This window comes from Coregonus clupeaformis, chromosome 7 (assembly GCF_020615455.1).
Source record: "Coregonus clupeaformis isolate EN_2021a chromosome 7, ASM2061545v1, whole genome shotgun sequence".
NCBI lineage: Eukaryota > Metazoa > Chordata > Actinopteri > Salmoniformes > Salmonidae > Coregonus > Coregonus clupeaformis.
The window spans coordinates 32,896,491-32,912,717 of NC_059198.1; the positions used below are offsets into that span (position 1 = coordinate 32,896,491).

Consider the following 16,227-nt stretch of genomic DNA (forward strand, 5'->3'; position numbering starts at 1 on the left):
AGGCTTTTTTAAAACTAATTTCCCCCAACTCTCTCTTACCTAAAATGGTTGGCAGAGCCACTCTCTCTCTGTGCATATTCTCTTTGTCCTTCTCCCTCCTCTGCTCTCTCCCCCTCTTTCTAAAAGGGGTTGGTGCGGCCTCTCTCTCTCCAGTGAAACGGGTTGGCTCTGCTAAGTTTGTGTAAAGGAAATTCCACTACCTCCCCCAGGGCCTCTATGGCACTCTATACATTACTGTAGTACAGACACACACACACACACATACTCAAATGCAACACGCCCCCTCTGTCCATAGGATCACATTCACTAGAACTTTAGGAAACCTTTGAACGTTTTTGGAGGCCTCAGCATAGCGATTCCTCAATACACTCGCTGTCACACAAGACTAAGATCAGACATCTGCACTGATAGGTAGGATTTAATACTTTATATTAGGATTAAAGCTGTTCTGGGATCAGTTTTGGCACAATGGATACTTTTATTGTGTGCCACAATGATCTCTTTGTCTCTGGCCTATATAATGTTCTTGCTATGTTGCTCATTGTGGCATGCAGAAGGCTTTGGATGTACATATTAAGTTCATTATAGGGAAACATGAGATAGAACAGCTATAGCTTACATATGCAAAAGAAAAGATGCCCTGGGCATACACTTTAACAGCCATGTGCTAACTTCTACCAAGTTTTTGTATGTTTTGTAAAAGCTTAGGCTACAAAATGTTCTCATTGATTCAAACATAGGCTATGTACATGTAACTCTCATGTCAAGAGGGTCTGGCATGTGTACTGCTGCTATGTGTAGTGTAAGCCTACTGCTTTTTGTACATTTGTGTTCCTGTTCCAGTTATGCATTGAACTAAAGTTCCAGTTCATTCCAGTCAAATCCAATCCCACTGCAGGACAAAGTAATTGGGTGGCATTTAATGGTAATTTAATTAGATCTAGAGTTAAGCCTCTCGTGGTGTTTTTCCCATGAATATGAATCTATAGGAGCTATTAATGGACATCCGAGGCTTCTCTATGGGAGAAGGAGGGAAGGTGGTTGGGTGAAGGGGGCGTCGGCAAAGATGGTATAAGAACACCGTTGGGCTATCTCACCATGGTTGTTAGGTTTTCTCTTCAGTATTCAGTATTTTTTGCATGCAACTTCACTTATTGGGCGTTAAATGTCCATGCTTTCTTATAAAAGCATTATGCACAGTACAGAACATGGTATAGTATTAGGCCTATGGCTGTAGGCTATGTCCAAAAGACTACGTTTACCAGACTCGAGTCATAGACCCCTTGTAATTGGTTGCTGGTCTGTTGGGGGGGATGCAAGGGTCGCGGTCAGGTAGCCTATAAAGCAAAGCCGATAGCGTTTGTTAATATTGACTACGGGGGATCAGGTAAAATATCGTGGATGAACGGTTGGAAAATGTTTGGGTTTTGAGCTGTTTTACTGAAATATGCATAAGTAGGCCCTAGACTCGGGATTTATTCAGCATTCTTTGTTTTTGAGTCTCGAATGTTTCGCATTTCTGACTATGTGGACTGTTTGTAAAAAGTTACCTGTGCTGCACGCTGGGCCTATTCATTTATCCATGTGCCACATTCCTGTGATTAGACTTTTGTTTGATGTGACCGCTCGCAATGGCAGCTGCCAAAATGGCAATTCTTGACAGTAAATTTATTAAATATGCGTTTCGAATTGTGTAGTAGCCCTTATGGAGCCAATGCAATTAGCCTGTATATTGTTAAAACGATTGTGGTTTTTGCTTAGCACACACCGTGCAAAAATGGTGTTTCTACACTCCTTGGAGTGTAACATTTAAGTAGGGTGTTTGAATTAATTGCCTTCGAGCCACAGTTTTATCAAACAAAGTTTACAACCGAGTTTGAACTTAAATTAATTTCCGTAGCCCCCTATGTGTAGTCTACTTTGATATAGGCTAATTATCTGGATTTATTGCGCAACCTTGGCCAGGCTGGAGTAGTATTAAATAAGTGTTCGTAACTGTTTATGGTTGGGGAGATAATGGTTTGGTTTCTTTACTGTTCCTTAAAAAACGTTTATGGTTGTTTATCAACCTATGGCACTGACTTCTGCCGGTAGCCTTTGAAGGTAACGACTTGTATGACCGTTGTATGTCCGTGCCCTTGAGAATCCTATGGACCTGTCCATGCAAGGGCCTCACTGACACTGCAGCCTTTGCCGAGTAAAGTGGCGCGTTCGAGCGGATCACTTTTGTCAGCTCGGGGGACCATCGTTGGTCACCGCCTTTAAGTGTGTTGCATTATGGGGTTTTAAAACATTTCCTACTTGCGCCTACGTTTGGACTGCATGAGTTTAACAGAAATCATGTGATCAAAGGTCATGACAATTTAACTGCAAGTTTCTGGGCTTGCTCTTCACCAACTTCGTCCTGCAGCCATCGCCTGCATTGTGGGAGGCTCTATTTTCAACCAATCATTAGGATGTTTGTTTGACACGAATGTGACCAAAGACATGACTGAAACAGGAACCAACTTCATGTAGCCTATATACAAATGAATGTGATATTTTAGTCTCTCTCTGTCATTGATTGTATAAGTACACGCATATTAATTGAGTTTGTGAGTGTGTGAAATGGGGGTTGGAGCCATGGTTATTTCGAAATTATATGTATATATTTTTTTATAAACAATGGCAAAACTGTCATGTTGATCTGAGCCTTGCTGTTCGAAAAACACATTAGTGTCTGACTTTCGGATGTCGCACATGCACCTCCCTGACTTTACTCCTAGACTTTTGTCTACAGTCGGTTGCTTTCGCCTTACCACTCAAATGCGCCCATTCCGTAGCCTAAACATGTTTGATTTTTAAACTCCTTTATGGACTACTGAATAGTAGTTAAAATCTTCCTGTTTTGAAAAAATTGCTTTAAGTTTAGCTATAGGCTAGTTGTAGGACTCGTGCTTTGCTTTCCAACGGATGCATGCGTTTTCCATCATTATTTGGGGTGACCTTTTTACGCATTACTACAGTGCGTCATTTCTTGAACAGGCCAATAGGTGGCACTCGTCCATAGGTCGTGCGGGGATCGTTTTGCTTTGATGGATTTAAAAATGTTTACCTTCTGCTGCGCTCAGCACTCCATCTTCGTGTGCACGCACGGGCCCCGAAACATGCGCATCTGTGGCGAGGTGCGCACAAAAGTAATGTCAGTTTTGCTTCGTCCACTGCTTTAATAGATGGTTGTTGGTATAGGTTGCCACTTGCCACGTTGGTGAATGAGTTGTAGGCCTATGTGAACATTAAGGGTATCCATCTGGCATTTCATGGTATTTGAAGTGTCATTTTTAGTCTATTGACCCCTTCTCCACTCTATTTATTTTCCCTATGAACTTGGTCTGGGTCACTGAGCCGACCCTTATTTTCACATGTGTTCTGCCCTGTCACATTTTCTCCCCTCCCTCCCCTCATGTGTTCACTTGCCCCTCCCACTAACACGCTCCTCTGCTCTCTCCTCTCACTTTCTTCCTCTCTCTCTGGCACACGCAACCCACAGGCATAGAGAGGAGACACTCACACAAACAGCAACTCTACAGACATGTCGGACTCCGAGACCGCTGCTCCCGATGAGGCCCCCGTCCCTGCCGCATGTGCAAGCATCAAGGCAGACCTGGACAAATGGTGAGTGTCTGTCCGGATGGATGTGGTTCTCTGTTTGTGTCCGCCATTGCCACCGGGACCAACGTCTCCAGGATGCCCATCCACGGCTTCCAACTCGTTGGATGGACATGGCAAAGCCGCAGTGCTTCTAGTGCTTTTCACTTGGAAGTTCCCAGTGTCTCCAAGTGGATTTCAGTGTTGAGTTGTGTTTATTTTAAGTGGCTAGTGGAATTCCCTCCCCCGTTGTTTGCAGGTTTGGAGGTAGGCTATAGCGGTGCATAGTGAGTTGATGTCGTGTGGCATCCTTGTGTTGCGCCATGATAAAATGGTGGAGCAGTTGAGTAGTGCAGTGCATGGTGATGGAAGAATCACATTTTCAAAATGTAACTGAATTTAAACTGTCTTGGCAGATTGGGGGGGTACGCACGTAGGGGTCTTGGGGTCAAAGCACGGCGGTCTCTCTCACACACGCATGATTGAAGGCAGGGAATTTGCCTACATCATGTTCTCTCCCGCTCCCAACCTCCCTCGTTATGTCGCCATGTCTGTCCCCGCTCAGCTTCCCTGGCCTTGCTGTGCCAACAGCGCTGAGTGAGCGTTAGCCAGCGCTAAGTCGCTAACTCACTGATTTAATTGTCCCGACCTGTGTGCACAAAAAATGACACATCAAATACCTTGAAATGCAAGATGGACACCCTTAATGTTCCCCCCTCCTCTGTCCTCACTCCAACCTCCCTCCGCAAGATTAGTGCAGAGTGAGATTGTTGTGGGTTTTATCTCTAGAAATGCGTAGACACAGGAAACCTGGATGGTGGGGTTGTGTGTGAGGGCTCAATGACAGTGCAATGTCAAAGCCCGGTTCGATGGCTGATGTAATGTGTCTACTCTAGCCCTCAGCGGTTTTCAACTCTGTCAATATTCACATTGATATTTCACCAAAACCGAGATGGATTTTGACCCTTGGTGTTGTATTTTGATGTGTTGTTGCAGGGGTTGGAGCTAGGCTAAGCTTGGCCCTGGAGTGTCCCAGGCTGTATAGGCCAGATAAGTCCAGACCAATGGGTGTGAGTGATGAGATAAGGATGCAGGGTTTAGGGGGTGGTAGGCTGCAGGGCAAGGTAGGGATGAGTTAGGTTGGCTGCTGGTTGTAAAGTTTTGTTTTAGTAACATTTTAAGTGGGCCTATAACGGTCGTGAGCCATGGTGAATTGAATGTCATTGAATGAAGTTCCTATGTTTGTGGTAGGGCACCTTTTTATGAATGGAGTGTCGTGTTGATGCACGTTGTAGGCCTCTATTATAGTTCACTGTGCATCATGTGCCCTTTACCTCAGCATTTATACTTTTATAACTTGTCAATGTTGCATTAGAAACTAGATGAAGGTTTCTCAACACTTGGGTCTAGGGTACTTATTGTGAATGATTTTTGTATTGTTATTTTTTTTACAATGTACAGCACTTTGGTCTATGCAACAGTAAATAACATCTACTTTGAAAATTAGTCAAAGGCCCTGTGCTGTTTTGGTGAAACTTTTCAGGACACTTTGTTAACCTACAAGCCAGGGTTGTACCGTTATCCTACAGGCCAGGGTTCTACCGTTATCCTACAGGCCAGGGTTCTACTGTTAACCTACAGGCCAGGGTTCTACTGTTAACCTACAGGCCAGGGTTCTACTGTTAACCTCATGGTCCTTGGGGTTTGTCATTGACGGGCCCAAATGATACTGTATCCTGTAACATGGTCCACGTGATGGCAGTGGACCTGCTGAAGGCAGCGTAGCTAGCTGTACCAAAGGGCTGACTGAGTAATGTATACCAGGACGATGTATTTATAGCTCCACTCTTGAATCCTAAATAGTCATGCATGGGTTGGTGTGTAAACGTCCAGGATACCATGTCCTATCCTATGGTCATAGATCATGATCATGGTGACGACTTGCCTTGGAACCTGAAAACATATATATTTTTAAATGGCCTCACATGATGCACAGCTGACTGCGGCCATCTTGGCTGGCTTGGCCTGCCCTGACATGTCACCAAGAAAGACATGGATTAGTTGAAGGGTCACCTTGACGCCTTCAAACTCAAACAAATGTAATGTTGTTGATTACACCTGTCTAATCCTCAGATATCCACAAGTACACAGGCCTTAGGGTCTAGGGGTCAGTTTGGTATTGGGCCAAACAACTCCTCTGGAAAGTACTTTGAGCTCAGTTTGTGGCCCCGGCCTTAACGTTCTAGAACCTGCGTTGACTGACCTTTGAACCTGTAACAAGGCATTTGTGTGTGCCTTACAGACGCCCCTGTTAACAGCGGTATGTAGCGTATCTCGTAGTCAGGACATGGAGACGTATAGATTATACATGTCAATGTATGACTCTGATAACTAACTGCCTCTTTAAATATTAATATTAACCACGTTACAGATGTCTACTACATTTACATTTACATCATTTAGCAGACGCTCTTATCCAGAGCGACTTACAAATTGGTGCATTCAACTTATGATAGCCAGTGGGACAACCACCTTTAAAAAAGAAAAAAAAAATACATGTGTGGGGGAAGAAGGATTACTTTATACTATTTCAGGTATTCCTTAAAGAGGTAGGGTTTCAAGTGTCTCCGGAAGGTGGTCAGTGACTCCGCTGTCGTGGGGGAGCTTGTTCCACCATTGGGGTGCCAGAGCAGCGAATAGCTTTGACTGGGCTGAGCGGGAACTGTGCTTCCGTAGAGGTAGGGGAGCTAGCAGGCCAGAGGTGGATGAACGTAGTGCCCTCGTTTGGGTGTAGGGTCTGATCAGAGCCTGAAGGTAAGGAGGTGCCGTTCCCCTCACAGCTCCGTAGGCAAGCACCATGTGTACTACCTGTGTGGGTCCTGCTGTGTACTTTGAAATTAGGTTCTGTGGTAACTTTGGTAGTCTTCCCTAACTGTGTAACTTGTAAGCCTTCCACACAGACCCTGGCCCCCGGCTTGTATGTAGACATGCATGTGCTTGCTCTGCTTGATTGAAAGTGTGGTTTACTTGGATGGAATGCAGTGCAATTTGAGACCCCATAGCTACAACAGGGCTCCAACTGGAAACCAACCAAGTCATTCGCAGTTATTTTCTTTATTTTGATCATAGCTTTGATCTTTCTTTTCCTCCTGCTCCATAGATAATGGCTCTGTCTCAAATTACATCCTATTCCCTATTTAGTGCACTACTTTTGACCAGAGCCCAGTGATCACACAATATAGGGAATAGGGTGCCATTTGAGACTCAGTCAATGTTTGTATTGGTCCTAGAATGATATCCCTGTCATTGTAGGCCTTCTCTTAGTTCCCTCCATAGTTGTTCACTCGCAGGCATCCCAATGCCATTGAACTCTTCACAGTGTAGTGACTTTAGGTCACTTTTATTTCCCCACTCAGACAGGTCCAGTAACCAACTTACATTTTAGTCATTTAGCAGACGCTCTTATCCAGAGCGACTTACAGTTAGTGAGTGCATACATAATTGTTTTATTTTTCATACTGGCCCCCCGTGGGAAACGAACCCACAACCCTGGCGTTGCAAATGCCATGCTCTACCAACTGAGCTACATCCCTGCCGGCCATTCCCTCCCCTACCCTGGACGACGCTGGGCCAATTGTGCGCCGCCCCATGGGTCTCCCAGTCGCAGCCGGCTTTGACAGAGCCTGGATTCGAACCAGGATCTCTAGTGGCACAGCTAGCACTGCGATGCAGTGCCTTAGACCACTGCGCCACTCGGGAGGAACTTCAAAGATGTTTAAATGTTGGGTGCTGCTCACAAGCTGGATGATGTTGTTTTTATTTTTTTATTTAACCAGGTAAGCCAGTTGAGAACAAGTTCTCATTTACAACTGCGACCTGGCCAAGATAAGGCAAAGCAGTGTGATAAAAACAACAACAACACAGAGTTACACATTGGCTCCGTGTCCCTACTCTCTTTTCTCTAGTGTGCTGGTCTGGCACAGGCAAAACGTCAATACAGGACTAAGATTGAATCCTACTACACCGGCTCCGACGCTCGTCGGATGTGGCAGGGCTTGCAAACTATTATGGACTACAGCTCCTCGCTGTTTATTATCTATGCATAGTCACTTTACCCCTACCTACATATACATATTACCTCGACTAACTTGTACCCCGCACATTGACCCTGTGTATATAGTCTCGTTATTGTTATTTTATTGTTGCTCTTAAATTTTTATTTTGTACTTTAGTTTATTTAGTAAATATTTTCTTAACTCTCATTTTTCTTAACTGCATTGTTGGTTAAGGGCTTGTAAGAATGCATTTCACAGTAAGGTCTACACCTGTTGTATTCGGCGCATGTGACAAATAACATTTGATTTGGATGGTGCCCGCCTCTGATGCCATTTTCCATGCTTCCCTTATTCTCCATTAGGACAGCCTAGTTATATACGTTCTATATACAGTTTGCACTCTCTATTCAAGCCCAATTCAGATTATACTGTTGACCATATTATATTTAATACTCCAAACCAATGTTTTTTGTCTGTGTGCTGCAAACTTGATTGATAATCAGAATTGAGCAGGTGTTCCTTTAGGGCACTAACAAGGGAAAGATTTGGTGAAGTGGTAAAAGCGGATGATGTTTGATTGTGAGGCGCTATACAAATTTGGCATTCACAAGATGGGGACTTCAAATAGGCCTATGGCACGTCAAGGGAACTGAAGCCTACTGTTCAGATGGGTTAAATGGAAACTGAAATCTGGACACTGACTGTAGGTCTATAACCTCTTACATAGCCTTAATATTAACTCCTGCAGAATGAAGCATTTCTTGCAGTAAAATGGTACACCAAATGTAGGCTAAAATTTGACTCGAGAACAGGAGTGGAGAAATATGATTATTTATTTTAGCATCTTGAGAGAATGCGTTAGATAACGTCTGTAGAGATGCTGTCTTTATCAGCATCATAAAAGCTGATTAGTATTTCAACCACATAAAATATGCATCCAAGCCAAACTGAAATCTTATCAGAAACATGTTGGGTTGTTTTCACAGCTTTCTACACTGAACATAAATATAAACGCAACATATAAAGTGTTGGTGTTGGTCCCGAGAAGCTGATTAAACCGCATGATCATTACACAGGTACACCTTGTGCTGGGGACAATAAAAGGCCACTCTAAAATGTGCAATTTTGTCACACAACACAATGCCACAGATGTCTCAAGTTTTGAGGGAGCGTGCAATTGGCATGCCGACTGCAGGAATGTCCATCAGAGCTGTTGGCAGAGAATTGATGCCTCACAAACGCAGACCATGTGTATGGCGTTGTGTGGGCGAGCGGTTTACTGATGTCAACATTGTGAACAGAGTGCCCCATGGTGGCGGTGGGGTTATGGTATGGGCAGGCATATGCTACGAACAACGAACACAATTGCATTTTATTGATTGGCAATTTGAATGCACAAAAATACCGCAATGAGATCCTGAGGCCCATTGTGAGGCCCATTTATTTTTAAAGGTATCTTTAACCAACAGATGCATATCTGTATTCCCAGTCGGGAAATCCATAGATTAGGGCCTAATGAATTTATTTCAATTGACTGATTTCCTCATATGAACTGTAACTCAGTAAAATCGTTGAAACTGTTGCATTTATATTTTTGTTCAGTTTATTTCCTTACAACCGGTCAAACTGATGTGATTTGGAGATTTAGCGCTATGTTTTCCTTTTTTTTTCTTTTTTTTTTTTTGTGCATTTTCTCCCATGTCCCTAAACGTCTTTGCTCTGTGAAAGACTCAGAGATGACAGAACTTTAACAATGTCAACTATATTGAAGCATTCATTCTATCGATTTATGACATTCTGGTGAGCAAGGATTTATTTAGTCTTCTAGGGCAACATATAATGACAGAAGAGAAGGTGCATGTATCTAATTATAGACAAGATGACTAACAAATAGCCTAAACATATCCTAATTGGGCAAAAACGAATCCTAATTTTCACTTTATCACATGTAGTCAGGCAGTTGCGAGTGGGTTATTAGCAATTGCGGGTAAACAAACCGCTGACCCACGTACCACTAGTGGCTGGCCGACAGCCCTAAATAATTCACATCTTAATTTCCTGATTGTAAAGGCAGTGTTTCCACCAGTCATCCTCCTCCCATACAAACCCTTGCCACCCTATCCTACCCTCTTTAACTTGCTCTGTGATGCGCCCTAAAATGCGCCATAAAGTGGTCGTTGCCCATTGCCATGCCAACGTGGCGGTGGTGCCGTAATGTGAGTGATGCCCCCCACCCCCTTATGTTATGTGACCGCTCTCACGGTGATGTCGTCATTTCGCTGCCTCTGCAACCTCTCTGACGCCCAGAGGTAACACTCCGCGGCAGATGACTCTTGCATGTTGATCACTCAATCCCAAAATGTTAACCTGAAACTAATATTTTTTATGTATATTCAAACTCCCAAAGTTATCCCCTTGGTTAATTCACAAAGGATTCCCCCATTCGTGTTTGTGTGGAGCTGAAGATGGACAAACAGGGGAGTTCTGTTCTGTTCATTACATAACAAAGCCTAACTGGTTCGGTTGGTTTACGAGGCCCTGGGCACCCAGACCCTGTGTCGCTCCTATAGTGGCAGAATGAATGTGTTTCTATCCATCCCTCTTTACCTTCCTCCATTACAGTTCAATGTTATTTGATTATTAAAATGGCTGCCTGTTTTGGGTTATCCCCCCCCCCCGCTTCTCATAGTAGGTTTGGTCCAGTCATATCTATGTCTTTTAGCACTTTCCCTCTGTGGTAAAAGCAGGGGATGTTTATGGTGGATGGATTATCTGGTCACAAAGCCTCAGGGCCAGGTCCTCTATGCTGCTGTTGGGTCATCCCCCCCCCACCCCCCCCTAATTGCATAAACCTTTTTTAATCTGCAGAGACCAGCTGTGAGTTACATCATAGAGATCAGCCCAGCTACAAGGGGATGGGGATGGGGGGGGGGGCATGGAGCCAAGGGGGTTGCACCCGGAAATGCCCCCTGGAGAATGGTGAGGTATTGTGGGGTTGCAGACAGTCATGTCAGTCAATCCATCCCCTCCTGCCATCTCTGACTCTTGCCCTCCTACCTGGTCTTTTCGTCATCCATTTTGCGTTGTCACGCAATCACTCACTCTCCCTGATGTCCGCCCTCCCTCACAGATGGGTTTATCCCCATCCTCCTCTCTTCCCTCGCTCCCTTTCGCCCCATCACCCTAATGCGTTGTGTCAGTGTCTGCCCGCTGTTTGGTGCTGAGTTCCTGAAATAATCTCCCTCAACCCCCCTCCCCTCCCTGTCCTCTCTAGTGACCAGTCTGCCAAAACTCTCTACCTATGTAACCAGTCCACTCCTTTAGTGAGGGCAGTGTCTGTCTGTATGACCAGTCTGACTTGGGTCAATATGAGGAATGGCAACATAATTTTAGAAAAGCTCAAACTATATCTGATGTTCAGTCAGGGTAGGACTAGGACACTTCAGGGCTGACGGCTTGACAGCTTGATGCCTAAACATCTTTAGTTGAGTTGACAGGGATCATTTGGTGCTGAGCTCGATGGCCGACCTATCTACATGCTTCAAAGATCTCTATTGGCTCCATGGCTGTCAAACTGATACTAGCATTGGAGGAGAGGATCAAAGGTCAGACCATGTGGTTGTGTTCTCTCTGCAGTGTGAAGGAGGGCGGTGACTGTAAGGATCTGATGGAGGCGTTTGCAGCCTGTGTGAAGAGTGCAGCAGAGGCGTCGTGAGGATAGGAGGAGCTAGACTCACAGGAAATGTAAGTTCACATTCAGGGGTGCTGTGTCCTGATACGGCTCCTAACTACTAAAGCCAACCTTTCTTTGTCCAGTAATGGACTTTCTGTAATGCCATAGGAAATGCTTAGCTGACTATTGGGGCACACTCATGGAATGTGAATTGAATAGCATGCAGGACCTGGCTTATGGTGTAAACAACCCAATGGCCAGCCAGTCTATCTACTCTAGCCAGGGAGGTAGATGTTAAGCCAATATGACTGAAACTAATTCGCTCTACTTCTCTCTACCTCCTCTCTCTCTACCTCCTCTCTCTTTTCTGTTCCTGCACACTTTCTCTCACTCACTCTCTCCAGGTCCACTGCACTGAGTCCTCCACGTTTCCCAGCATTCCCTTCTGCACAACAAGCACTGGGCTGAATGATACGGGCGGGGTTCGGCGCCTGGCAGAAACCATCCACCTCTTACCTTCCTCCCCAACCCCCCATTAAGCTTAAATGGTGTCTTCCAATTTGTACCCCTGCTCTGCTCCCACCGTGGCTGAGTACATCCATTTGTAGACAATTCCGGAGAGCCTATGGGTTTTATGTAAATTGTCCACTTGAGATGCAAACATTTAACTGGAATAATAAAGTCTAAAAGAAATTGGTATAACATTTTGCCTCTTGCTTCGCTTCTCTTTTAGAATGTAATGTGAAATGTCATTCTGGGTTCTTTTAACAGTTTTGTAACCTCAATAGACGGGTTGGTTGTTTAGCAACAAAACCGACGCGTGCGAATATATGGGGCAAAACAGACTGGGTTGGCTTAGATTGTTGACAACATGTAAACTATGTTTCATCTCCAATGTTTATTGAAAACATAAATCAATGAGCACTTGTCTCTCATACATCGTTACAGTTGTTGGTTAGCTAGCAAGTGAATTTTAGACATATTAGCATAGACGTGACATCAGTTAAAACACCTCAAAACAAGACCATGGTATCAAGAACAAGCTAAACTAGCTGAAACGAGCCACCGACGATTCCCCACATGGCAGCTTCTTGTCATAGTTGCTATCTGACCATCCAGAGTCACAACACACAGACTTCTGCCCCATTGAAGCGTGTGCATCGTTTTCCTGACGTTGTCAGCTAACCCGTCTCTACAGTTTCATGTTCTGAATTGGGCTTTGGGTTTTTAGACCTTTTGGATACATAATGACCTGTTGCAGACCAGGGCCCCTATTTATAAAGCTTCTCAGGAGTGCTGATCTAGGACCAGTTTAGCCTTTTAGAGCCTAATGAATAAGATTGGGGGGGACATGATCCTACATCAGCAATCCTACTCTGAGGTGCTTTATGAATACGGGCTCAGACCATCAAAAACTGGTGAATGTGTCTGATTTTAAGACTCTCTCTTTGCACTTTTACTTTTAAGATTCAACTCTTTAATCCAAAAGCGTTTGAACCTGGGATTATTCTGTCTCTTTGTAAAGGGTTTAAAGGCCCAGGAGATGGGAGATAAACCCTTAATCTGTCAAATGTGACTGATGCACTGATTCCATGATCGCACTCTGGACTAGGGACTGGACACAGAGCCTGCATCCCCATTTCCCACCCTTCTACCAAAGTGTACACTTGCTCTTTCTTACATGGATTGAACAATGGTGTAAACTGACTCCAGCTAATGCTTACACTAATCATATGCTTTTAAAAACATGATGGGAAAAGTGCAAGTAAACTTCTGGAAAAGGGTGTAGAACTGTTACTCAGCCACACACTGCACAGGATCAATGGGTCCTGACAATGAGGGTTAAGTGCGTATGTGTTTGTCCTGCAGACGGGCTGAAGGCCCAGAGATGGGTGAAGTGGGGTTAAGGGAGGTTCTGGCATGACACACACACACACACACACTTTCTATGGTGTGTGTGTGAGTAGACTCCAAGGCTAATCAGGATGTGTGAGTAGATGAAAGTGTCAATCTATCCCCTGGGGCTCCAGAATCAGACAGCTAACAGGAGAGAGAGAGAGATGTGACCGCATGCGAGGACAATGTGTGCATGTAAGGAGGGTATGTGTGTTAAGGGGGCTAGGCAGTGGGACATAGCACTACACATAACAGAACTAGGAGTGGCACATAAGTGGACGCCCCATGAAGTCTTAGCCTATCTCTTGTAGTTGATTTGATATTTGTAAATGTGAGTTAAATGCTCTGTGAACTGAGTGTGAGAGAGGAAATACACTAGCTATGCATTAGGGTCAGTAAGCATGTGTGAACTGTGTATGAGAGAGTGAATGGGGAGAGGAGATATGGCAATGCAGGTGGTGGTACTGTACATGCATGTGAGGGATAGAGGGTATGTGTGTGTGCGTAACTGTGGCCTGCTCTCAGCACGCTCCCAGGAACGTTCCATGTTGTATCACCATGTGTTGTATCACCATGTGAAAGAACAGACCTTTACCCCCTCCCCTCCCCTCCCCTCCCTCCTCCTGACACACAAACCACTCACCAGAGGGGTATCCTACAAAGCAGGTTTGAGGAGTTAGCGAGGCAACTTTGGTCAACTTGGGATAACCGGTAATACGAAAGTGGCTCACCTTTTAGCCAGGTAATTTTCTATGACAACAAATCCTTCAGAACTAACCTGCTCCGGGGCAGGCTAACTCAGGGCTAACTCCATTTACCCTGAATGAAATGACTGAACCATGAGTTGAGGACCAATGAAATCAGATTTCCTCCCTCTTGCAAAGATTGCATCATCATCCCCTTCATTTGAGGAAGACTGATTTAAATATTTTATTAATCAAATGTTTTGTGTGTTAAAAAATTGTAATGTTAAAATATATCACATTGCACATTTAGTAATGACAGAATGCATTTTAAACTTCATGCACAGTTACAGACTTTTGTATGACTTAATACAATTCTTTTATCGATAGGAGTAGGGGAAAAAAGATGCGTGTGATTGTGCATTGATAAACACACCAAAGTTGGCATTTAAAGATAAGTAATAAAATAAATATGGCACTAATAAAAGCCTATTTCACACCATAGCTTGCTGAATTTGCAAGATAACTTTCATTTAGTTTTAATTTTGGCACAAATGAAAAAATGGCACCTGACTCGCACATGGATTGATGTTTCGGCATTGTCTCAACGAAGAGTTCGGCGTTTGATTTGCCATGTGCAACATGCTAGAGTTAGCGGCAGGCGGATGCGCAACATCCACCGTCGTAGTACGGATGAAGCCCGAGCTGGAATGCGAAGCTAACTGAAGCTGGTTAGCTTTATTAGACCCTGAGTAGATCCAGCTTGCTTCGTATACCCCTCAGGACAGCGCTCAATCCAGACATATTTACTCTAACCTCACAGGACCCCTGGTTGGACCCCTGGATCTTCAGTGGGACGCCTATGCTTGAGTGGAATTTTGCTGAAGGAGGAGATATTTCTGTTCATCCCAGAGTTATGTGTCAGGAGGATTAGGACGAGGGGCGGGACGTTACTGGGAGGCATATGGAAAGACGGTGTTGAGAAGGGGTGGGGTAGTCTATGTGGCGGGGCGGACGGGGTACGTACCGTTTTAAACCGCCCTCTGGGAAACTTTCACCCGGGTACATTTTCACCCAGGACGTTAAAAAGGATAGAGGAGGGTATTAGGGTAAGTAGTAGTCCACCATAGTAGGATACCTGCTTGACCTGACTGGGGATAAAGACGAGGGGCGCTCACGTTACTGGGAGGCATATGGAAAGGGGGCGGTGAGAAGGGGAGGGGGTAGTGTATGTGGAGGGGCGGGGGTACATACCGTTTAAAACCCCCCGCTGGTCAACTTTCACCCAGGACTTTCAATGGGATAGAGAAGGGTATTAGGGTACATAGTAATACAACATAGTAGTAGCCTACACCATAGTACTACACCTGCTTGACCTGACTGGTGAAGAGTCTGAACTCTATCTGTTGTTGAGAAGGATTAGTAGTACAGACACTAACAGGATTGACTTAATACTGTCTGTGGATACACATAGGATAAGAAGACTTCAATCAATTACACCAGTGGTCACCAACCTTTTCTGAGTCAAGATCACTTTCGCAGTCAAAAAGCAAGCCGAGCTCGACTCTCAGATATTTTTTACAAACAATTTTTTTTCATTAACCTAATAAAAACAGTTCTGTAAGAATGAAGTTTATGCAGTAGCCCTAATACATTATTATAGCATATTGGCTATATATGCCTGGCCCCGCGATATTGTTCTTCTCAGAACATATTATATTTCAAACACAAGTTTTGATAATAAAATAGATCAGTTGGTGTAGCACTTGCGAGCCACAGCTGAGCATAAATTGAAATAATTTGCTAATAATTAGTTTTTTGATTTTACTGGACTGATGTACCTGCATCATGGTCGCGGCAGGTAGCTTAGTGGTTAAGAGCTTTGTGCCAGTAACCGAAAGGTCGCTGGTTCTAATCCCCGAGCCGACAAGGTGAAAAATCTGTCGATGTGCCCTTGAGCAAGGCACTTAACCCTAATTGCTCATGTAAGTCGCTCTGGATAAGAGCGTCTGCTAAATGACAAAAAAAAACAAAAAAAACAACAACTGGGAACTCTGGAGAAAAACGAGATCAAATCGTGATCTTCAGGACGGAAAGTCTGAGCTCTAGAAAAGATGCCTGAAATTCCGAGTTGGATGACTGTTTAAAACTATTTTTTCCCAGTCGGATCTCGTTTTTTTTCGAGTTCCCAGTTGTCTTGAACGCACTAAAGTCGGAAGTAGGACATGTTCGAGTTCCCAGTTGTTTTGAACACGGCCTTTGTCTCAGCGGAGGTCGGGAGATAGCAGCAGAG

At 44.4% G+C, this 16,227-nt stretch overlaps 1 long non-coding RNA gene across 3 annotated transcripts; it reads left to right on the forward strand.

Annotated features, from left to right (window-relative positions):
- Positions 1 to 294: 294 nt before the first annotated feature.
- On the forward strand, positions 295 to 12,059 carry LOC121569767. Of its 3 annotated transcripts, none has more exons than XR_006001382.1 (4): positions 295 to 411; positions 3,530 to 3,654; positions 11,319 to 11,426; positions 11,760 to 12,059. It is a non-coding gene; the product is annotated as an uncharacterized LOC121569767 (long non-coding RNA). The 3 variants fall into 3 exon arrangements; XR_006001383.2 differs by lacking the exon at positions 295 to 411 and adding an exon at positions 1,373 to 1,387; XR_006001381.2 differs by lacking the exon at positions 295 to 411 and having other exon boundaries at positions 3,488 to 3,654.
- Positions 12,060 to 16,227: the final 4,168 nt, after the last annotated feature.